At 38.1% G+C, this 26152-nt stretch overlaps 1 pseudogene across 1 annotated transcript; it reads right to left on the bottom strand.

Annotated features, from left to right (window-relative positions):
* Positions 1 to 497: 497 nt before the first annotated feature.
* On the bottom strand, positions 498 to 24868 carry LOC145496794 (uncharacterized; annotated as a pseudogene). The gene is made up of 22 exons (XR_014050598.1): positions 24040 to 24868; positions 23158 to 23230; positions 22024 to 22103; positions 21070 to 21162; positions 20721 to 20790; positions 20164 to 20238; positions 19868 to 20007; positions 18653 to 18832; positions 17720 to 18087; positions 15459 to 15565; positions 13884 to 14551; positions 11013 to 11329; positions 9569 to 9665; positions 8760 to 8902; positions 7006 to 7188; positions 5811 to 5915; positions 5587 to 5655; positions 5272 to 5388; positions 4948 to 4985; positions 4675 to 4835; positions 3598 to 3655; positions 498 to 3347 (listed from the first exon to the last, which is right to left on the bottom strand). The product of XR_014050598.1 is annotated as an uncharacterized LOC145496794 (transcript).
* Between the last annotated feature and the right edge of the window lie 1284 nt (positions 24869 to 26152).

The following is a 26152-nucleotide window of genomic DNA, read 5'->3' as shown; positions in this document are numbered from 1 at the left end:
TTTCTCCATTCTCTCTTTGGATTGTCAGAAATCGAGTGGCTGAAGAATAAAATAATGAACAAATTAACCTACCTGCCTTCATATCTGCATTTGTTGTACCACAGGTCTCTCAAGCTGCTAAATTTTTAAATTTTTAGCAATTACATGTATTTGTAAATAATTATTTGTAAAGGAAAGTGAACATTAGCTTTTAATACATATTTTATTTTAAGGAGTATGTTTTTTTAGATAGGGTCCACCTCTTAAACTCCCTTTGAGGGTGTTTTTTTTTTGTAACAATTTCCAACACTTTCTAAGACTTAAGATTTTGATGAGTCATTTTTACCACTTTTCATCAGTTGATGCTACAGTCATGGTATCACGAAAACCACCCAGTCATTGGTGAGCAAGTTGTTATTATCTTCATGGCACAAAGGTCACCATAGCAACAGCATGACCTGGTAAAAGCAATATGTTTTTGCTCAATCAGAATATTTTGCATAAATTTTAATTTCCTGCATTAGAGGCTACAGTCACGGATCCGTGACGGTCATAATTGGTAAGACACGTGACGGACCCGAGACGGCAGAGACCCACATGAGATCTGACGGTAGGGTTAAATCCGTGAGAACTCCTAGAACAGTAGTTCAACCAATCAGACAATCCGTGACGACTCCCTCACTGTTTATAGTTAAATCCGTGGCAACTTGTTATCAAATTTCAAAGAAGGAGATAGGAATTAAGTCGTCGGCTTATTAACGTCAGCGGCAAAAACCCGAGGAGAATGGTGCCGAGTGGAAAGCTTCCCGCTGGCAAAGTAATGGCGTATTAAATGGAAACGGTTGGAAATACTGCAAAAGAGGTTTATCATTTTACTAAGCATCCAAAAACATGCTCTAGTCTAAAGATAGGGGTAAAAAGTGTCGAGTTTTGAAAATGTCGGATTAACAATGGACACACAAGGGTCCACAAGGCACCTTCTCTGCGAACATTTTTGCCCTATATTTTGAGGATCAAAAAAACGTTTTTCTACATTTCCTCTCAGTCAGGCCGTTAACAGTATCTTTTTTATTTCTCAAAAAATGTACCACAAGTTTGGAAGAAAAAAAAAAAACAGTTGTATAACGAGCGCCATATATAACTGGGTGTTTCAACGAGGCTCTACTATCATGCCATGACGTCACAGTTCCATACGTTGCCAAAATAACCCGCCTCCACTTCCGGTGACCGCCAAGATGACGTCCCGGTACACAGGACGACATTTAAACCAATCAGATGCGAGTAGATAACTAGTGCGTCCAACACAGTAAACCCGTGGGGCCAAATAACAAATTCGATGTTCAATACTAAATTCTACATTTTGTCTAATTCCGTTGCTATCTTCTGTGAAATTTGCTTTTCATTCTGCTAGTCTTCCTGTACAAAGGCTATCATTCTGCTCTCGCAAAATAATAGTCTGCCATTACTGAAATACAAGTGGTTGACACGAAAACGAAAATGTACTTACTACGTAAAAATAGAGACAAGAGCGGTTTTTACTATTATTTCTTCGAGTGCACCCTAAAAGATACTTCGGCAGCAAAAAACAGTGGCGTTTCGTCATGAACGCACTAAGTGAGACCAGAATCCTTGATTTATGCCGAAGAGCATCCGCGACTTTTCATATAAAAAAACCCTAATTGACCACTCCCCCAATGGGGCTATTCAGGGTCAATGAAACCAGATGATGACACAAATAATTCAAATGAACATAACATGGTTAAAAATCCCAGCTGGCGGGAGGCAGACCAGTTGGCTATTTATAAGCATGACCGAGGAGTTGAACTGGGGTCTACTGAAAAAAAAAAAAAAAAACTACAGCTAAGTGGTCAGAGCGGGACTTGAACCCGCGACCTCCAGATTTCAAGTCAGGCGCGCTAACCGCTCGGCCACGCTGCCTCCGCACCATATGGGAATGCCTCCCCGGGAAACCGTCAAGAATCAGCTCCACGCTTCCGATTGTTTTTAAAACAATGAAAATGAATGGTTAACGTTGGAGCTTGTACATACGATGAGCCGTGAACCCCTACTCCCTTTGAAAAGTAAATGGCAACAACACAGTCATTTGTAATTGATTTTATTCATGGGGTTGGTTATTTGTGTCCATGTCAGCTGATAGAGCTGTTTCACTTGACAGTTGAAATAATTCGCTGCTCTGGTTTTGCATTACTACCACACACGATTGGCTGAAAATACTCGCGACACTTTGTCAACCAATCAGAAGTAAAACCAAGTTTTGAATGGTTTGATGGATTGTCCACGTCCTTTGTAATTGGCCAGAATGATTACAATGAACGATATATTGATCACGTGATACGCGATAATGTGGTTGCCGTTCCACCCACCACCCCACAGTCAGACAAATTCTCTGACGTTACTGAATTAATTCTATAAAAATATACCAGCAGGACTGGGGTGGAGGGATAAAGGAACAATTTCTATATGATTGGTATATTTTTACAAATGAAGAGAAATTCTTCCAGATGAGATTAAATATTAAATGGATAGTTTAGGTCCGACTATGGCAATTATTGTATGATAGACTATTATTTACATGTTTTAGCTCGCATGCGTAAGCACCCTTATTTAAAACACAGCCCTAGAGCAAAAAAAATTGCTTCAAACTAATTTATGCAACGTTCATTCACGGTTTTATCAGTGATTTATAAAATTAGTCAGACTTTTAATAATAATATCCAATTGGGCACACGGGTAAAATAAATTAATATACTGGATGCATAAACTTCAGGTAAACGTATTTTCAGTCTAATTGCCACCTATAATAACTTGAAGGAGCTAAAAAACGATTGAAATTAATCGGCCATGTTTCATCTCTTCCAAAATAATTTCCAAACCGCATATAATGCTTGCCTCTCAATAAAAGAAGGCTTACAAAACGTGGGACTCGCTTCCATTTTTCTCCTTTTTCTTTTCTTCAATATAAAAAATTTTTCATCACTTTTACACTGATTACGCCAATAGCCATTTCTTCACGGTTTCTGTCCTTCAAGTCTCAACATGAAAATATCTTACAGAATACTGTTTAGCACATTCTTTGATAGTAATATCTGATATAATAAATAGGAGAAAGTATTATCGACACTTCAAAAAAGCAGCTTTTTCACAACAACTCGCATCAAACGTAATCTAATGCTACAATCATGTGTAAATCACGTGGACTTCTATTGCTTTTAGCACGTGTACATCACGTGTCCCGGAGTGTGAGTCACGTTGGCGATTCCCTGACGCCATCTTCGTTTTCCGCAATAGGCGGCAAATGTTGAACTTGACTGACAGGATGAAGCCATGACGTCTGTTGCGTCACGTGACTGCAAGGCAACACAACAAACGAGAGAATGTTAAGTCTGAATCTGACTGGAGTTTGGCAAAGCTATGGGTTTCCTAACAATCATTAGTACTGATGTATGATATGAAATATGTGGATAAATAGTCAAATCATTTTCTGGCTTTAATTTTCAAACAAAATTTCCAAACTCTCAATTCTGATGTCACGACAAATACATCTTTCAGGCGATTTGTTTCAGAAAACCACATGTCTGAATTAAACATGAGACTTACTTAATATAATATCTGACTCCATCTGTGGTATAAGCCTCCTCCCATCCAAACGGAAGTGCTGTGGAATAAACACTGACCTGATGAGCAGAGTTAATTTCAGAGCTCATTGGAACATTGGGAGCTAGAGAACCTGGGGGAGGGGATACTCTGTAAATCATTGGATGGGGGTGTACCGCTGGAACACTGAAACCCTTGCCCTAGACCATGATCAGCTTGATTTTGCAACCCTATTCTAGGCTAGGCACCAAAAACCCCTACCCTATACCAGACTAGCTATTTTCTATGCAGAAACGTAATCACTATCGTATTTCAACGTACGCTGACGAAACCAATATCTTACAAAGTCGCTTCCGAGTTTTAACTTCTATTATACAACTTCGGGTGAAGAACTCTGTTCCAGACCAAATTATTTAAACACTGTCCGCTTTCCCGGTAAATTATGCCCTATCCTAGACCAAACCTGTCTGATTTCTATACCCTATCCCAGACTAAAAAACCACATCCTTTACAGCGGCACATACCAATATAGCTTATATATGGGAGTAACCCCCAAGCTAGAGAACAAGACATAAGAACACAGAAAAAATTATCGTACACGTAGCCGAGTATTTTCCAAATCTTACTGACCAATACCTAGACTTTCCGAAAAGTCCTTCGTCTTGTTTATTCAGTACCCGCTGGACGAAGCTCTCGCGACTTCGTCGCTCGCTCGGCCGCTTTGCGACCTTAAAACGGCCGCTTCGCGGCCTAACATATTCTACCCTAAAATTCATGAGGTCGACTTGTGGCAAGTCTAACCAATACCCCGAAGCTTTAGACAGATTTTTATTTTCCAAACAAAAATGGCGCGAGCACTCGCGAGTACTTTGAAAGTTGTGACGTCATCTTAGCGTGATCGGTTGCTTAGCAACTTCTGGATTAAAAACTGCGCACTTCGTCTCGGAGATTGGAATTAGCCACCAACTGGTGCTTGTTAACTTAACTGAAATGAGGTAATGTTACAAGATTGCTTTGTTTACTGTCGACTCAAATAATGTCACTAGATATTTCTCGTGTAGCTGAAGAAGGTATACTTACGTTCTTCCTCTATCAGTGCCTTGACTGACTTCACAGTTTCACGAGCTTCCTTCGCTAGAGAAGCTGGGGTGTACTTGGCATGTCGGGATAGGTAAGATGGCGGTTTAGGATTTGATCCTCCGTCACGACGAACGGACTCTCCTTTACCACGCTGCTGGGGCCTGGAAACAAGCCAAGAGAAAAGGGTTATTTGAACAAACAATTCAGGGCTGAGAAGTAGATTAACAATCCAAAAAATAAATCAAGGTATACTGAACATGGTAATCAACTAACCTTGCCGAGCCTCCCTCTGTAAGAGTTTCATGGACCATCTAAACAATCAACACAAACAAAATACGTCAATCACTGACCAACAAGCAAGGCGATGAGGATTGGAGTAGACTTTGATATTATGAGTGGAGGGGACGAGGGGAAGGGTCCATTTCTCTGTTGCAGGGCATGATTACTGTCAACACATCAAAGACGTTAGCTTAGCGTGACTGACAAGGAAACAACCTTGGACTAAATACTCGGTTAACTGTATTTGTTTAATATAGTTCGAATCTTTTACGGAGTGGTTAATTACTATTGTAACATGCTCAAAACACGCTTTCGTACCTCGGCAAAGTGAATCAGTTTCTCCGTGGCCACTTCGTAAGTTCGCTTACCCACTTCGGCTTTCCGAAGTTGGCAGCCGAGAACAACAAGTCTTTTTTGTAACTCTTGGAGTTCCCTCTGGAATACAAAGATCAACTCATTAGATCCACAGTGACCCTAAATATCAAAATACGGAAAGCACAGGGATAATGAGAATACAAAAAGGATCACCAAACGGGAAGTTGACTCAGACAACCAAATTCTCCCAGCTAGGCATAGGGAGCCCAGTGAGGAGAATATGCAGGATGACAAGCAGTCACAAATAAGTTAACTCACCACATCAGGTGTTGGCTCGGCCTCTTTCGCCTTGTAAGAGTCCAGCTCTTTTTCCAGAAGTTTTATAACCTGACAAAGCAAGAAACAATTTTTTTTTATTATACAGCTAAATGGTTTTCCGAGAACCCAGGGCATTTCTTGCTCCGCCTCGCCCCCTTGCTGGGTCTCTATGCGAGATAAATCCTTCCCAGAACCAATCAAATAACCCCACATGACTCTTTTACCTCAGCATAGTCTTGTTCCACATCTTTAGCAGCTTTCTGAGCTTCAGACGCCAGATGAACTTTCTTCTCAAGCGATCTACTTTCCTCCAGCAAACCTTGAGCATCCTGTCACAAGAATAAAATTCGACATCGTATCTGTCTTTCCGTTATGTTACATTCGTTACGCGATGTTTCCGTTATGTTACATTTGTTGCTTTATGTTTCCGTTACGTTACATAAGTTACATTCGTTTAGCCAAGAAAGGAAATCAGAGACATGTCTTGACCACTAGAAATACTGTTACTGTTCTTTTATTAACAGAAAGACAGAATGGAAATAGAGGATATTACATGGTGGCGAGAATATATGAATTTTATGTTCGAGTGGCAAGAACAATATCTCACGAGTGAGCTACGCTCACTCGTGAGATATCGTTCTTGCCACGAGAACATAAAACTCATATCTTCGAGCTTACTGATGACGGCGTTTTTGACGATTTTCCGAAGATTTCCGACTACTTTCCGAAGATTTTCGAAGATTCTCCAAAACTTGTCCGAAGGTCACACGAGCGTTGCCGACCATTTTCCAAAAATTTCCGAGGATTACCGAAGATTGCCGAAAATTGTCGAACACTTTCGAGGAAGATCCGAAGATGTTTCGATCATACACCAACGAATTTAACTTCAATTTCAGAGAAAAACTTGATATCAGTGAAATCATCAATACCTTCACTAATGAGGATATGGAAAATACGCCACTCGAGTCCCGGATGTAGTTTCGTATGAATTTTACGAGTGGTGTATTTTCCAGTAAAACACTCGTGTCTATATAATAAAATTCTTTACTACATTAAAATGAAAAGATAACAAAAGAAAATACTAACCTCTTATTGACCGAGCGCTCGGGCCGTACTGGGGAACATTGGCTCAAAGTCGCAGCAGTACCGACCGAGCTCAGCAAGTTCCGTAAAAAAACGACCGAGGACCAACATTCCCCAGTGCGGCCCGTGCAAGCTAGGTTCGTAAACTCAGTTAATCAGTAGTTTATTATATAGGACCCGAGCCTTGATTTTGCCAGCCTTTGAAAACAAAAAATGCACGGCTTATGACCGTTTCCACGGAAACGGTCTGTATGGCAAATCCCCGACCAAAAGAGAACCAATCAGAACGCTCGGATTCAACTCAAAACTACCTTGCCATATAATACTGCCTCTTACCCTTCTCGCTTTCATGAGTTCTTCTTCAGCGGTCAAGCATTCTTCCTCTTTCTTTTTCAATAGCTTTTTTAGGTGTTGAACTTCACGTAAAGCCTCGTCCCTTTCACGTCTTATTCGTTGAGCGTCTTCCGCATTTTGTTTGGCCAAGGCCTCTAATGAAGCCAGCTGCGACTGTTGTTGCATCTGAAAACAACAAACATACTATTTGTCGTAAAGGAATGGGGAACACCATAACGTGGCGGTGGACTGTTTTCCCGCTAAATTGTGTTTAGCGCGACACCCAACATTTCCTTCTGACACAATGAAATACTCTAAAAAAGAAATTCTTGGAAAAATCTTAGCATTCACAAAACTTTGACCAACTATACAGTTGCTCAAACTGCACAGAGCTTGCGCTTCTTGAATCGACGCGGGTCGATACGGTGCATTTTCTCTATATGAAGTACTAATTTAAAAAAATCCAGATACGAAAGACAGGTTAAAATCAAAGCTGCAAATTTCTCCTAAAAATTACAACAGGATATCGAATCTAAATTAGCACATAATCCAGATGAAATTCATCTCTTAACTTATCTGCAATAAAACGTACAGCAATCCGCAAAAACTGCTTTCCGCAAATACAACAGAGAAAGGGGAAGGTCTCGTCTTTGTTTCCTCTTCTCGCTGGCGGTAATTTCGACGCCATATTTACACCACGATTTAACACAGAAAGGAATAAGTTTGGTAGATTTTTCCACAAAACATCGCCTTATTTAACCTAGAGGAATTTCAGTCAAGGGTTTCTTTCTCTTTGACAATACGTGTTCAACAATTTGTTTGTCCTTCACCCACAACAAGTTTACATTGCCAATTAAGGGCCTTTGTAAACCATGCGTCAGTGGACCCAAACCAAACACCAAAACACCGATACCCATTTCGTCTCTCAGTGACGAAACTAAAACAACTTTTTGACCTGATTGTCTTGTCCCTATAATTATTGTTTTCCTCGTTACTTTTATGTTTTTACTCGAGTTTATTCGCAGTAGGGAGCTCATAAAGCTAATTACAGGCGGTCTTGAATTACGACATATGGGTTATTGACCAAGTGTGAGGTCAAGATGGCTGGATATTGGCCAAGTCCTTTTTTTTGCGAGTTTATGGACCGAGACGGAGTCGAGGTCCATAAACCCGCAAAAAAAGAACGAGGCCAATATCCAGCCATCTTGACCAAACAAGCTTGGTCAATAAAGGATTTATTATATGGCTTTCGGGGAAATTTTTCTTGCGGGACACGGCGGGTAGTCCCGAGCGGGCAAGATAGCTCCATCTTGCCCGCTCGGGTAGCCAATCACAGCGCAGGATTTGATTCATCTTGCCCGCTCGCTGAGCTAGCCATATAATAAATTACGTTATTGTCCTTTCTAATGCCAGCGATAAAAGACTAGACTTTATAAGGACTGTTTCACGTTCTTAGAATTTAATGCACTGAGCATTAATACATATAAAAATCAAGTTACGAGACGGATATCCACCATATGTTACAAAAAACAACTATTTTACCTTGTGCCGGCGGAGTCATTCGCATAGCAGCTTCTAGGCGGACAGCTAACAAAAAGTATCATTACAATATTTCGACTACATAAAAGCGAAAACTTGAAAGCTTTTAAATTATCATGCCGGTTCAAATTCGTCTACGTTTCGGAAAACCAATAGAAAATGGTATAATCACTAATCATCACTAATAATTAATAAAAAAGACATAAATTGTCACTGACTTGTTCAGAGGTGTCTGTTTCAGGAGGGGCTGCAGCGGCGGGAACTGAATTAACATCTTGCACTGCAAACTGTACAGCTGAAGTGCTCAGGGAATGGTCGTTCAACTGCAGGGCAAAAACCTGCCTTGCCACATTCACGAAATCTGAAATGAAACAACCACAACATCACGGTTTATACCTATTTGGCAATATGGCCGCCACATTAATACAAATCAACAGAGATACACAACGATATGATGAAATGCTTCGTTACGTTGACGCTACTTTTTGTTTTTGTTTTTGAGCTGTAGAAATTCACCATGATATCAACATAGTTACTCCAGTGTTTAAGGAGGGTTATTTACATACAAACTAGGATAAGATGTAGCTAAGTTCAAGACTTTGTGTAAATGGTAAGAATTGACCCCTCTATTTTGGGCATGATGGAAGTAAATGTGAAAAATAACATCCTTCGGTATGCAGCATAAGTACAGACGGAAACTTAGAAAATAAAATGGACGAAGTTCAGTTATCCGTTGAATAAGCGGGCAAGTTTCTGTTCGTTTGTAAATCACTGTTACGAAATAACGAGTATGTAACAGGTTCGGCTTGATGGATTTTAGAATTTACTTACTAGAAAGAGATCTATTGTAAAACAGGGCGACGGAACGGCACACAGTTTTGCTTAGTGCTCTAATGTGAGTTAGCTAAAGCTTTTCCATCTAAGTGAAAAAGTCGACGATTGCATTTGTCCTCTACAGTGTAAACAAACGAGTATTTAAAGATCGCTTAAATATAGAACAAGGTAGTAACACGTTTATTGTCCTTACCTCCATACGATACAAAACCGCCATGATCAACAGGCAGTCTTTGCCTGAGTTCGTGTTGCTCTTCCTCCGTCGGGTTAAATCCTAAATATCTCAAAGCCTGAATCAGAGATTGAAAAAGTATATACTCAGTCACAATAGCGACAAATCTATAACTCATGCAAACTGGAATAATTTACAACCCTTGGTGCTTTAGACAAAAAGGAGAAGCAGTTTAAACAATGTATGTTTACACAGCTGGCTTCAGAGAAGAAAATCGTAAAATTTTTTATCATTTATTTAGAAGCATTGGAACTTGAGTGTGCGTTTTTCCAATTGAAAAACTAAATACAGATTTTTGAGAAAATGGTAAGTAAAATTTTGACTAGTGCAAGATATAGCTTTTGATGGGAGATCTCGAAAAGCAAGAAACAGTTTCTTTGTAGGCTTTCGCCATCTTGAAAAGCTGTTCAATTCATGCTGTTTGTTTCACATTTGGCTGGTAAACACAAAAGACTCTGAAGCTTACTAACGCTTCTTTAGCTTGTCTTAGACCTATTACGTCATTCATGACATTTCAGCGTAAGAAAACATCAGGGCACAGGAAACATTAAAAGCCGAGCCAGGTGGATTTCTTTCACTTCATTTCCAGCAGGCTGTTAGCCAGCAGATACAATAAAACAAAAATTTAGAACCAGAAAGATTGCCTGTAAAAATGCTTCATTGCCAACGTTTTTCACTGCAAATGTTGCCAAAATTACTGACACTGACACGACTCAGCTGAGAGCAGGGTTCGAAAAAAAGTGTCGTTCGGTCGTCCGTGCCAAGTGGATTTTCATGCTGGGCAAGTAAATTTTCATTCTCACTTGTCTAATGGGCAAGGATCCAGGCAAGTCATGTGCCAACTAACGGCTAAAAAGGTAAACTAAGGTTTGCCCAGGACAAGCAGAATTTGAGAGCTACTTGTCGGGAAGGCAAGCTGGGATTCAACTTTTTTTCAAGACCTGTGAGAGAAATTTTTCTTATTGCCAATCCAACATTTTAAAATGTTTTAACCAAGTGAAGTGTCTATAGACTTTGCTTCAATCATACCCACGTTTGCCTGGGACTAACATGTCTTGTCAACATGCTGTTGAGACCTAAACCCTATACTAAACATCACTGTCTCTGAAAGATGTATTTACAGTACAATCCAATACATAATAGTAATACAATACTTTTGAGTTTATATCAAAGAATATCCTACGAGTCACTTGTATTTTGTCGGTATACACACGAGCCTTTGCTATTTTATACCACGCCATAGAAAATACAGTGGACAACACAATCAACGCGACATGCGGCTCTCCTTTATTCTGACTGGCTGTAATTTCTATGGCATGGTAAAAAAAAACAGTATAATACAGCAACTTTATTGACACTTCCCTGCGGGTAGAAATAAAAATACAAACGAGAGCCATGGACTAACCACTTCAAGTCTCTCCACCCTCAACTTGGTATGAGGATCAAGCGAAAGTCTTTGACTGCCCCTCCCATTCCGTTTTGCTCTAACACCACCAGCTGTTGTAGTTAAGAGTGACTGCTGACCATTAACAGGGCTAGGACTTGACTGCTGGCTCAGCGATGGTGAGGTGTGTTGTTGTGAGACTCGCTGGAGAGCTTCCAGATCTTGTTGTAAGTAGTATGGTACTGAGGATGGTTCAAATGCTGTTTGCACAGGGCTGATGTGCAATGATCCTAGTGACAGCTGTTGAGGTTGCGTTCCCGGGACAGTTGGCCCTGCTCCTAATGGAAGAACAAGAGATTCCCAGGTTAATTTCTGTCAAGGAAGACGTCTGATGTTTTCAGACCAACTGACTTAAACAACCACAGCTGTTTCTTTGGTTTCTTCAAGAGGCAACTAGGAGGAATGCAGCTACTTCCCCACCTGGGGAAGTAGCAGCGTTCAGAGTCTTCCTTACTCCAGCCCCACCTCAATAGCTAGTTTTTGCACCAGGCAAACAGACGATGGTGGTACAGTATTTGCCAAAGAACACAATGACAGGAAAATGGTTAGTCTCGAGTTTGCAACTTCTCAATCTTCTCAATTTAAATATGAGACTTGTAGAGCCCCAGTGCAACATGTGTGAGATCAATAACTAATAAGAGAGATCTAGCCTGGCGATGGAATTTATTTCGTGTTTCTAGGCAAGTTGCTTGACACTCACAGTGCCTCTGTACAAAGGTGTAGAAATGACTGACATCAAACTCTAATGATAACCTTCCAGAGTGCAGGGAATTGGGTGGGGGGGGGGGGGGGGGGCAGAAGAGTTGCAATCAAAACCTTTCGACTTCATGTTATAGAAACCAGAGTTAAACCTTGCTGAGTAGGCTTCATGACTTGAACAAATAAATTACAGATAATATTCTAAAACTACAACATGTAGCAGTTACATATCCGAGAAAAACATAAAGAACAGAATGTGTTCTCATGTAATTCAGAGATGTGGACCCAGCCTAACAGATTGGGAAAAATGTACCACACTATAGTAAATGTAATTGTTATGTGTTTATAGGGCTGGGTGGCCTAACTCAAATGGCCTTGAAACCTCTTCTATATCGTGAGAAAACATAAACAAAAATATACTGCGACATTTCCTACAAAATGTCTGAAACTTGTGCCACACAATAATAAGAACATTTAAAAAATGAAAATGACCATGAAATGTGCGTAATGCAGAGTGTATTCAGTATTTGTTTGTGGAAAACTATATTTCAAATAGTTTATTCCAGAAACAATAATTGCATATTTTAAAAGCATCTCATTTTACAGAAGGAGGTTAAAGTGAGGACACTCGAACCGTGAACACTTGATATTTGTTTATACATTTTTTCAGTGACCATAGAATGCGGGATCGTCCTTTTGACAAGAGTATTTAGTGTTTTTACACTTTAAAAATGCTAACACTATACATTAAAAGAAGAGCCTCTATTCCATAGTCGTCAAAAAAATGTACACAAAAATGTCAAGCGTTCACGGTTTGAGCGTCCTTACTGAAATTGCAGCCTAAATCTAGTTCCTAAAATGAACTCTTGATTGATATATACTCTTTTTTTTTTAAATTTTACACATACTGGTGGGCAGTTTAGTTTCAAGATCCATAAACATTGCATTAACATTACTTGCAGAAACTGAATAGACAGTATCAAGTTTGAATTAACTAATTAACAGAAATGTTATAGCTACCTGATAATTTGAAATGAAAATCTTTTGAAACTCAACAGAAGTCCTCTAAAGAGAAGATGCTTTACACAAATACAAGGAAATATATTTACAATAACAATGATGCTAAATTGAGTAAAAGTTCTGTTGGTTTCACATCCCATAAAAATTCATCACAATACTGTAAACAACTACAGAGCCAATGATCTACTGAGTTTTCACACTGGCTTTACTGTTGAAAAAAATTGTGCCACTAAGAAAACTATGATGAAAATCTTTCATTAATAATTAAATTAAAAGTAACCACTGTTTTGTCAAATCTTGCCAAATAATAAATCTATTTATTGTAACTTTGAGGCAAAAAATGGATGTAACTTCCTTTTTGTTTCAATGGTGTTTTTTTTTTCACAGAATTGGCACAGAAGTGTTATATCAATTTACACTACAGAAAACGTAAGTGTATTTTTTACAGAATCACTTGCAGTTTAAGGTTTAACATGATTAACTGAAAGAGAGAAATTTTATGAAAACCGGAGAGAATTCCAAAGTAGTTTGGTATGTGTAAGTGAGGAATAATTTACCACATTTAATGCCTCTTGTTTAATATCCATGTGCAAGAAGATTTGTATTTAATCTAGCAAGTTTCATGTTAAAACTAGCACACATGCAAGACGTGACATAGACAAATCCATTAGCACAGAAGTGTAATGTGTAATCTGTATTTTATAAAAGTTTCCAGCAAGTAAAAAAATTGCTGGCTGTGTGTAACAGGAGACTATGTCGTTCTTGGAAAAACCTTAACCTGTGAAAAAATATCTATATAACAGAAATTATCCAAGTTCTTAAAGTTAAATAAAATCAGAAATTAATTTTAACTTGATTGCAAGTTTGACATGGGTTTGTAAGTAATGCCTTACACACTGTTCATTTATCCTTGTCCAATGTCAAAAGCAAATTTAGTTGTAGCTGTTTTTATCAGAAATAAACAATGAGCTGGATGCATTTTATACATAATAGAGCATACCAATTCATGAATCGAAGAACATTTTGGGATCAAAAACCATGTTTACAAGTAAGTTAACACAAAATTTTGTGAGAACCATGTCTGAAGGCAAAATATTTATAATAAAAACTCACCATTTGCAGCAAATGAGCTGGGTTGATTTACACGAGGTTAGCTCACAACACCTCCATTAACATATGGAGGACTAGTCCATGGCCCATACTGTGAATTCAGTGGAAATCCATTAGGTACGCTATCAACAGTTGTTGGTGTAGATGACATAGCTGGTTGAAACCCACCAAACATCCTCTGTGGGATTGCTGTGGATGCCTGGTAGAAGCCATTAACAGGCTGTAGGTGTGAATTGGGCACAGCAGAATGGTTCACACCATTAGCTACAGTGTGTATTGAATGCGTCATTGGTTGCAAAACAGCTGGCTGGGTATCTGATATAGCAGGTGGAGAAACCTGTGAGTGTGGACTTCCTTGGAATGTTTCTACACTTGGACTGCTTTGCTGGCTATCTGCAGCTGCTTGGCTCACACCTCCAGCCAACAGCTCTTTCATAAATATGTCAGTGTTACTAAGATCTGGTTCACTTGTGCACGATGATCTACTAGATGAAGGTCGAGAGCTTGAGTTATCAATCCCATTGAGGTTCAGTTGGAAGTTTTCTTCAGGAGCAAATCCATTTTCAGATCCTCTTCTTGGACTATTGTGCGCTGGACTGATTGAGCCATTTGGTGTCTGACTGCCAGGCCTGTGACCACCTCGTATAAATGTTACCTCTGTGTCTTGTCCTCTGTTCATAAACAACACGTCAAATATTAATTATTCCAGTTATAAACTGGCTTTCCCTGCTCTAAAGCTTTTGGACAACTTTTTAATCAAGGAGATCAGCGATGAAAAACAGAAAATCATCATCTGGGGGACTTGTGATTTTAATGCTAAAACCAATTCTCAAAGCTTTACTTTTATAAGGTAACATGAACATTCAACATAATTCAAGAGACTTAAATCTTGTATTCCATGATTGTACTCTTGTCCTTCACAATGCCTGCGAAATTTGAAACTTAATTTATTATTGATTTTAAATTGCTTTCTACTTAGTATTGCTCTTGATGTGTAAATTTCAACGCTACAGCAGTTGTACAGATAACACAAAACAACACGATTCTAAAGGATGAAATCACTACTAACATATTAGTAACAAATTTTACAATAATATTATGCCCATGCATCAAACAGAAGAAACTTAGTGTCAAGTAATAACATTTGACAACCCAAATTGCACCTTATTTAACGGCAGTTCTCTGTCATGCATTTGTGTGAACATTTATACTGCACATTAAAGAAAACTTCATCTTAGTGCTTAAGCATATTGCAATGGTTATGCAATTTTGTAGGTACTGTAGGTATAAACTTTCTCTCAATGGCAGCAAGCTTTACTTAATATTTACTTAATAATTAAAATAACCAGCAGAGCTGTTTCTCAACAAGTGTTTGTTCTAGTACTTGCTTCATCTTCCTAAAATCATTACCGGTACTCTGTCGCAGATGGCTAAATACGATACAAATATCCATTTCCCAAACTTGAATTACAGCTGACCCTCGCACAGTTCACTGGAAGATAAGATCAACCTGCTGCCAAGGCACAACAAACACTAGACACCTGAGACATGCATCAGACAAATAAATTGTTGTAATACCTGAGTTTAAGTCTTGTTAACAGAGATTTTGCTTGCTCATGTGTGACACCAATGAGAGTCTCTCCATTTATGTACATAAGTCGATCTCCTCTTTTGAGTCTTCTGTCCTGTAACAAAATAAATGTCCCTGCTTTTAATGTGTTTTAGATGGTAGTTGTGATGAGGGATTCCAGTTTCTTGATTAAAGCTACATTTCAATTCATGTTTAAATACCTAAGAGCAGGTGCCAGCAGGTACCCTGAATAATCCAGAAAGAGTGAATTTGAAATGAAATTACAAAAATTAAAAAATAGTGTAAATTTTGTTCAGGTTCAAAAATAAAAGTTTCAAAAGTAAAGGTTCATGAGCTTTGTATTTGAGAATCTGTCAATTAAACGATCTACATTTTTTGCTATTTGATGCTTTAAAAAGTTTTACACTGGATATGTATTGTTTTTTGGAGAAACAAAACAATGGTCACAGCAATTAGACCCACCTGGAAACTTCAAAGTGTCTTGAGGCTAACAAAGCAGTGTGTATACACAGCTTAAAGACTATGAATATGGTTTTGGTGGAAAGCCCCAAAACATATTCATGAGTGTCTGCCTGGGCAGAATAGTTAAATGGATTCTGTTTTGAATGTGAAATCTTGAAAATTAATTCATCAAGTAACAAAATATCAATATATATTTATGCATAATTTGTTTGAACTACAAATACATGACAGTATCGAGTTTTTTCAATCTACAACACATTTTCTTCCTTTTTTCAAAGCTGTATTTATTTCAATCAACACTAACTTATATCAAACACATGTTGCAGGGTTCAAAATGAAATAATACAGAGTGAAGGAAAACAGTTCTTAAAAAATTGAAAAGTGAGATTGCTGGCACTAATTAAGAAATAATTTAAGATTCATAAGTATAACAGCTGCAAGTTTAAATGTTATTGTTCAATATTCTTTTCACTTATCTTTTTGGTTCTTTAAATTTCACTAAATCAAGGGTTTCAAATTACTGGCTCTTGAAACTTTTTATTTTTATTTTTACAGTGCAACAACTTTATTGGGGTCACCTCAGAGTTTTCAATCAATCATCTGTCCAGAGCACAATTTTAAACCATAAGAAAATATGTTTTAGCAGTGTGAATGTTAGCTCTCGGAACACACAGTTCTCTTTGGCCTCAAATTACATTCAAATTTTGCTGACTTGAATGGCACAACAAATGAGCAATGAAAATAATTTGAACTCAGCACAAACAGATTGAATGGACACTCGTCATGAATGTGTTATGGTTTAAATATATTTTTGTTTTAATTTTTTTTAAATCAGTTTAAATTTTGCAAACCGGTTCATATTTTTCAAACTGGGTTAGGATGTCCACACTGTGTTGAAATCATTGTTTTATTTATAGTTGCTAAACCGTGCAGAGTTGTTTGTCAGTGCTGGGTCACAATAGCTGGTTCATTTAAAAATGTTTTTGCTGCCACATTCAAAGTCTCAGAGTAATTTTCCTAACTTTTTAGTCAACATGAAAGTTATTTGTTTCACATTATGATTTTGTCACTGTAAGATGAAGAGATGTCTCCTACATGCTGATTTCAAACAACATTAAATGTTGTTGCTTGTTTGTCATGAGTGCTGTTAAAATCAACAAAATTTGAACACATTTAGCAGCCAATCAAAATTGTCTGTTCCGATGGTCAACAATCATACTGCTAGAACATGATTGATGAGATCAAAAACAAAGTCAGTCTTTCATTTACAATTGTGCTGTGATTGGTTTAGAACTCTTGGGGGTCCCGGTTGAAGTCATTGCACTGTAAATTTTGCAAACAGCACAATCTGTTCCAAATGGCAGTTTCCTGATAATGGTTGAATTACGACAAGACCTCTGGCAAACAGTGCAAGTACATTACGTACAGGTCCTTATTGATGCAATGCATTGCTTTATATGCCTAACTTTTTTCGTCAATGATAACATACATGTAAAAGTACCAGAGTTGAAAATGAATATCATTCATTTGTGTTTAGTAATCTATAGTAGGCATTCATTTGGTAAAAATTTAAAAAAAAAACTTAAACAATTTTTGAGATTGAAAACAAAAGATGGCCCTAACTTTAGACTGAGAAAACAAATAATTTGTTTTCTTAAAAATTCAAATATTGATTTATTTTTAACTCATAATTATAGTTATTTTTTCCAGAAAGTAGGTTATTTGCGAGTCTAAAATAAACATTTCTCACAGTGAACTTTTAAAATTAAATCCTCAAAAGTGTTACCTTATGAGCGTCTCCTCCCTCTATAATGTCGTCAATATACACATGTGGACCTTCTGGCCTGTTTGTTCCGCCAACAATGCACAAGCCAAGGCCAGTTGTATGTTGAATCTGAATGGTCTGCAATTCTCCTGGATGGTCAAATGTTGGAGAAGAACTTGTGGAATGTCTGTCAGTAGGTAGTCCAGAATCATTAGTGACCTCTGAGGAAACGCTTTGTTGCTCCACAGTCAAATGTCCATTGCCGTTATATTCTGGGGATCTCTCAGAAGAGTGAGCATCACCATTGAAGTGACGGGTATACGGTGTTCTGCTTGCTGGCATTGAGAGTTTCTGAAGGCTGGAGTTGTACGATGGAGGTTCATGTGCTCCTAGTAAGAACAAAATGCACGGCTGAGTATTCTTTTAATTCTTTTTAACAGCTATTGAGGGGCCTTTCAACAAGGTTTCATTGCCATTAGAATATAAAAAGTCTTGTTCCTTAAAGGAATTCATCTCTAGTCAATATTTAACACTTTCCAGAGACCCCTACCAAAAACCGCCTTGCTGACATCAAGAGGTTACATTCACCTGGATACCTGTTTATATTACAAGCAGTTTGCTTTGTCCCAGAAAAGCCCAAATTCATATAAGTTCTTAATGTCTACCTCTACAGTAACAGACACATGCATTTGATAATATAGACACTCGTGAATACTTTGACTGTGTTTAATAGCTTAATATTTAATTAATAGCTTATTTAACTTTATATAAATCATCATATAATACAGTAAAGTTTGCTCTGTGTGATGCTTGAAATTGTCTTCAGGAGCCAGGGTAACTTGATGGTACAATACAGTTGTCTCACATGATTCACAAGAAGTGGTTGAATGTATATATCAAGAAATAACTAGATGATCTCTATAATAATCATGAATTAAGCCATCATTTGCCCACCAGGAGTATGTTGAACCACAGTAGGACCAACTGAAAGTGTCGGCAGGTCCATGGAGTACATTCTCTGAAGGCTTGCTGAGGGTCTGTCAAGCGAGTTGGTGGGTGATAAGACAGGGCTGCCATGATGACCACCTGCCAGCGGAGACATCTGACCCGCATTCATCACCCATGAACGTTTTCCTGAGGAAAAACAATAGTGGGAAAATTAAATCAATGTAACTGAGTGGTACAAAAACATTTGTAAGAAATGTTGGTCAACCTTTAAACAGGGTTAAGAACAGTGTATGGTAGAACTTATCTCTGGACACTGAAAGCACCTATGTTGCAAAATTTTCAGGTATATTTTGCAGGTTGCAGGTTGCAGGTTGCAGGCTGAAATTTAATTATAACTGGAAAACCGCTGGCACTTAAAAAAAGTGTACAGGTGGTAGACTTACCGTGACTGTTACATGACGCTGTTTACAATCACTCGGAAAGGTGGCTTCCACCTAAGTGTCATACTGGCTGAAGCGATGGGAGGAGAGTATATTCCAATGATTTTAAGCCTGCAATGAATTATTGTTTTCGAAGAAACATCTGAAATATCATCTGAAATATCTGCTGAATTTGGTTTCTTCCCTGCGAGTACCAAACTGAAAGCACACTGAGCTTGTGCTAGTATATTCCCTCAGATAAAATCTTATATTATTTCATTTCTTTATTTATTTGCTTCATTTGTGATGGCAACCTTCTGTTGTTGAGGGAAGACCCGAGCCAAATCTGGAATCGATGGAACATCTGTGGAGCGGCCATCCAGATGGCTTTGAAGAGATTTCACTGGTCTCAACGTGTCGATCGATAAGTACTTATAGTGGATTGATCGTGTTTTCACTATGTGAAAGAGGCAAACTACTTTATGTAACAACCCCTGACAAGTATATAAGTTATTAATTATTTTTAGTGCCAGCAGTTCTCCAGTTATAATTAAATTTCAACCTGCAACCTGCAACCTGCAAAATATACCTGCCGCAAATTAAGACATTACCCTCATCAACATTGCTGTCATAAGATTATACAAAGGAGTACATTCCTCTCCAGCGATCTGAGAGATCCTGTTCTCATTCAACATTATGGTTTCAACATTTTAAATTTTTTACGTCCCGTCCAATTTCATAATCAATCAAGAACCGCCTAACAATTCTTTGTCTGGCTTGTGTACTCCTCGGGCTGACTCACCCATGGTTGGTGAAGGAGTTGAGGTCCGAGAGCTGCCAAAACTTCCACTTCTCATTAATCCCGTTGAAGGCAATCCATTGGTGAGACCAGATGCTGAAGATCCACCATTCAATGCTTCCATCAGTTTGGCAAACTCCTGTCTACAAGATGTTAAGTACATTGTACATTATGTAAATGATTGAACCATAATGCAAAACACCTGCCTGAGTAAATGACATCAGTTACCTGTTAATTGACAGCTTATTTATCGTTTAAGTGTTAATTAATTCTAAACTGACCAACAAAATATTTCATACCTGGCCTTAACATCTCTACTCACGAGCAGTTTGGCATTGTTAGACTGGGCAGCATTCCGTAGTACTGACATTGCTCTGACAAATGATTGCATCAAATTTAGGGATTAGACTGACTAAAATGTTACATACTAAGAAAATCATGCAGTGGAGAGAATTTTTTAACTCAGGTTCAAACTATGAATTCTCCTCACTGACTTCTTCACATTTCTTTTCAAGTTAGTTCTGAAAAGTAAGTGGTAGATCAAGACAATGTTCCCAAGATGATAATTTTCCTTATTCTAACTCAAGATTTCTGCTTGACAGTGTAGTCACTATAAGGAGAAATAAGATGTTTATTACTATTGAAATTAATGGTTTTAACCAGACTTTGACAGAAGACAAAATATTGTTTGAAATTTCACTAAATGAATGTAACCAAAACTCATATGGGGACACCCTTGTGATGGTTTATGCAATGTTAATGTGTGGTCAGAACCCTACACGTACATAATTATTTGAGTTGCTCTTTAAAGGAGCCATTGCAGTTAGAAAATGCACATGTATAACTAGGACCTTACTTGTCATTTGAAAATCCAAGCAGGTTGCATCCATTCACTTCCAAAAGTTGGTCTCCTTCTCTTAATCTTCCTGATAAATAACAAATCAATACAGAAATGACGGCAACAAAATGAGGCCAGGGCTGTCATCAAGGGCCGCAACCAGTGACACCTGCATTAGAATCTTAAATACATTGTATATTATCTAAAGATAAGTAATTAACAGTAATTGTCAAATGATTCAACAATCTACAAGATGTGGTGATCCAGTGGTTACTGATTATTGAATTTGAAGTTTAAACCCTGACCTTGTGTCATGCTCAGCTTAGGCAAGACACTGAGAGTCTGATTAAGTAATTTCTGTGCTTACCATCAAGATCAGCTACACCTCCACTCAAAACTTTCTTCACAAAGATTCCAAAATCAGCACCAAGGACAGATCTCCCTCCAGCTATTTTTATTCCTGATCACGAAAATAGAACATCTCACATAAGTATTGTTCAACATGTAAATCTTAACATGTAACAAAATAACTGCATCAAGCTACACTGTACAGCTTCAATTTCATTACATTTTATTGATCCATCAAATATATGATTGAATGTTCATACAGTTAGTCATTTTTTGTAACACATCTCTTTCTACATACTGTAGAGTGACATGTGGTATTCTTCAGTCTAGCAGGCATAGCTGCTGAGGAAGGGGAGGAGGAACAGGGGGAGGGGGGGTGCTGAGTACCCAGCGAAAAGAGATGGAGAATTATTGTGTTGTACAGTCCAGATTATCCTGATGTATCAGGACGGTCATGACCTCATGAAGCTATTTTTGTACGACCCATAAGATAAATGTCACCCTACCACCATCCCTCTTCTGATTTTGATTTTTTCAAAACACACTAAAATACATGTATCTCAAATTAAACACCACAAACAAAGATGAACCTTGACATTTAACTTACGAACTTCCCCCTCCCATATGTCCCTCCTCTCTTTAAGTTTGAGCATCACCAAAGAGATGTATATATACATGTACCTCTACACATTGGGAAAGACAGACAGAATCCCCAAACAATACTCAATGTCCAATATTACCTACCTTTTCTCCAACTATAACAAGAAATTTAGAATTTCTATGTCAAAACAGTAGATTCTCATACTTAAAAACAATTTTTATCTGATTTTTTCAACACTTTCTCTGACTTTTTTTTTTACAGTACCAATGAAGTGAATAGATCACTCTGTCAAAATAAAGTTACCAGCAGTTCTTAGTTCTATCCCAAGGTCAATAAATATTACATACCTGTTTACATTAAAAAAATGCTTACCTAATCCACTGTGACAGTTTTTAATATTAATCACTTCTGTTTCATGCCTGTCACCGACATCAATGTGGGATCTGGAAAGACTGTAGAAAATAAAAAAGTCAGAATTTGTAAAGTTGTTCTGTCTAGTCCTAAATACAGGTATATTAAATTATAGTTTATTATTTTTAGTGTCTGATATGTATAAAAAGCTCAAAACATATTTTGCTGTACAATAGTTTTCAGTCACTAGATTTTCCCTTTAGTTTTAGCCCAATACATATATGTAAGAAAAATCATCTCGCACTGTAGACTATCAGATGATGCTTTAGTGAAGCTCTGATGCCCTGCTAGTCCAAGGATAATGCACAAAAAGGAACTAGTTTTCACTGTAAGTTATTTTTTCTAGCCATGTGTAACCAAAACTGATTTTCGTGACAAAACAAAAATGGGTTTAAGCCACCCTTAAATCAATAAGAAAACAACTTTAAACCCCGCTGTGACCAAAAACAGGTGGTGTTTAATTACATGTATGTTCCCTTCAAAGATTCAAACAATACATGTACATGGAATCCAGCTACTTTTATAGTTACACTTATTGTAACTTTCAAAGGTTTTTTTTTTTGATCCAGAGTGATAGGAATCAAACTACGAGTGAGTCAGCTTGTAGCTTGATACTACTCGTTGGACAGCCAGCGTGGATCAGAATATTTATTATTAGGAATATCATAGCTCAGATTATATGTCACATAGATGATTTTCTTTGCCAGTCTCATCTGGATAACAATTAAATGGATCTTTATATACTTATATACTGATATTAAATGTAACATGTCATACAGTGTACTAATCTGACTTGTTCCTACCAAAGTTTCTTTGACTTAGTCTGTAAATCTACAAGCTTACATTCACCACATTGGAGGGGTTTTTTAACATTAAAATGCAAACATTAACAGGTTTTAAGATATGGAGCACTGGGTTGCCTGTGAAAAGCCTCTAAATGAATTTTGATCTCGTGTTATTTTCTTCTCCTTTTGTTGAATAACGATAGGGTGATTTGAAAGGAGAATCTATCAGTTGAACAGGCAACACTGTTGTTTTATTCTGGTACCCGATTGTTTACACTTAAGGGATGTCTAAGTAACGTCATTCACTAACCTTCGAGGAGATGTATCCCCTGTCAACATTGAAAGACTTCCCATGCTCAAGTTGTTCTACATCACATCCTATTCTGCAACGGAAACAGTTGATACAGCCAGCTATAGACTAAGATGGAACTCACTAGTCTCTTAAATTACAATATTATTTTGCTGATTAACTGAATATTTGGCTATCACAAGTGCTACACCTGATCAAGTAGCAACATATTCTTGATTGGCTAAACCATTATGCTGGAAACTCAGATGTGATGATAAGGTCTATTTTTAGGACACTCTAAAAAATATTTATGCACAAAATATTTACAATTTGTCATAAAAAGTTACGACATGCAACATAAAGAAATTTAATTTGGCTTCTACGCGACAAAAGGAAGGCTAAAATGTTGGCCACATCAAAACAAATGTAACTGTAAAGTTCAATTATTAACACTTCTAACAGGGCTGCAAAAAATTACAAACTATACCAAACTTAATCACATGTACAACCAGACAAATTGAGCATCAACAAGTACATGTACAAGAATTGAACTGACAGAAAAAAAATTTCATATTTCAGATAACAAAACCAACTGCATCCATAACATAAATAAAGAATGGTTTACAAATCATCTTAATTTCCACGAAATGCTGAAAACGTTAGTCTAATAGTTCTTAACTACTACAAGGAGATCACAAATCTATCATAATCTTAGGACAAAATTCCCAACACTCGACAAAACGAGCAACTTCATGGAAGTCGCCATTTTAGTTGAACGAGAACTTATCCAATAATACTAAAATGAGTACTTCGCGCGCGCCACTAACTACTCGCGCGAAAAAAAAATGTGTGATGGGTTTTTCCATCAAATAAATCGTTGATATTATACATATAAACACTCACGATTACTCATGAAAATTTACATCGGCGGAGAGATGAACGACCGACGCGATGAGAACGGATGTCACGGTAGATCTAAAGTAAACAGACTTACTGCAATTAAATTTCCAATCATACGCTTTCGCCTAAGAATGCCATACCTAAAAAAAATTCGAAGGCTCTAGAAATCTACAGACATCATGGACATAAGGGATCGATTTCTGTTTTGTTGTGACACAGTTTCGTTTCATGACGGTACGGTCAATTATCTAGCATTCATCAATTTCAGGATTTTCAGCTGTTTTCAAATCGCAACACAAAATCATGCATGCAGGCAGGCAGTGCAGAATACACACACTTCTACCTTCTAATTGACAACCTGTAAAACGAAGGGAGGGCTTGCAGATTTCAAAATAAGCATCGAAGTCCAACTAAAATGTTGCTTTCAGGAAAACTTCCACGAGGAAAGCGTCCACCGATGTCAAGTTCTAACCGATTCGGCATAAACGGATGGTCGGAGACAAAAGATCTGCAAGACACCAAAAATAAAACTGTCTCCGAGTGCTCACAAAATGCCGCATTTAATATTTCGCCGTAAGAAAACAAATTTCCTTATGTAAAGATTCGCGACAGAGGTCGAGTGAAAACCACGAAGCTGTCATTTGCATGGAGCCAGTAACATTCGTGGTTAAACAACTTGTCGATGAAAACAGACGCCGATTCATGAAAACGATTTACGATTACACACAGTACAAGTCATGGGACATACTACCTGTTTGACGAAGTAAAGCTATCATTGGACTCAACGGCAAAACATTAGGTTTTGATTTGCACAGCAATTTGCTGAAATAATATTATCGAGCGATCTTACCTCTATCCTCTATCTTCAATTCCAACTGACCGGCTTGGCGATACTGTGTTCTGTTTGTGATATTTCGTATCATATATTTCCCCAAGAACTGTGTTTTTTCGTAAGCGGTGTGGATGATCGTAGCACAATATCACTGGAGTACGTTGTCCTTTGCCAATCTCTGATATCTTGTGACAAATCAATGCAGCGTTATGCTCCACTGCATTCCAGTCATCAAACGTGTTTTACGCGCTTCGGTTGTTCTTTAGCAACGGGGGTTGCATCTATACCCCTGGGATTAGTAGTACACTCTAACGTGACTGTAAGTTCCTATGGAGTCCCACCACTGTTAGAACTATGATAATCTTTTCGTTTTTTCAAATAGAAGCACTCAACGATCACACGAGCTTCGCAGTCATCGTTTTCACCTCTTGTCTGCACTCTTAACCATCGGCCTGAGTGCTTTCAAATGATCTCAAAGTGCCCGCCGTGAAGCAAGTTACAGGCCCAACAATAATTATTTCATTTCTTGAACGATTTTCCTACCTGGTTCGTGACTTGGCTCTCTCCGTTCGCCGATCAGTTCCCGTTCTATATCCTTGCTGAAATTCAAAATTAATTGTCATCAACTTATTCAAGTGCGGATTACAAATTTGCCCCGAAACTTTCCACCTGCAGCTTGGTATCACATCAGTTGTATCAAGATCATCCTCCCTTGGTTGAATCTCGTTGCGATTTCAATTTCTTGAGGTATTAGTCTTCCCTTTGCCAATAAAATCCACAAAAAATAAAGGTAGTTCGTCTTGTAAAATGTTGCCAGAAAGCAGAAAGATCCCGAATTTTAAATTCCTGGGGGACAGACCCCAGCCCTCCCTCCCCCGACCCGTTTCCCCGTGAGTAACGAAATAAGAGATGGCAGGTTATTGACCAAGCGCGAGGTCAAGTTGGCCGGATATTGGCCAAGTTCTTTTTGTGTGCCGGGTTTATGAACCGAAACGGAGTTGCGATCCATAAAAACGCAAAAAAAAAGAACGAGGCCAATGTAAAGCCATCTTAACCTTACAAGCTTGGTCAATACAGGATTTATCACGTGGAAAAAGAACACTATTTTCTTGCGGGACACAGCGGGTAGTCCCGCGCGGGCAACATACCGCCATCTTGTCGACCCGGGGAGCTTACTACACCTTGGTTCATCTTGCCCACTCAGTGAGCTAGCCATACAATGATGGAAATTAATTCGACTATTCTAGCCGAAGAAAGCTTTTGGTTTGGGGTATTCCGGTAATA

This window comes from Orbicella franksi, chromosome 9, assembly GCF_964199315.1.
Source record: "Orbicella franksi chromosome 9, jaOrbFran1.1, whole genome shotgun sequence".
Taxonomy (NCBI): Eukaryota; Metazoa; Cnidaria; class Anthozoa; order Scleractinia; family Merulinidae; genus Orbicella; species Orbicella franksi.
Note: the sequence above shows the minus strand (reverse complement) of the source record. Positions and strands in the feature narration are given on the sequence as shown.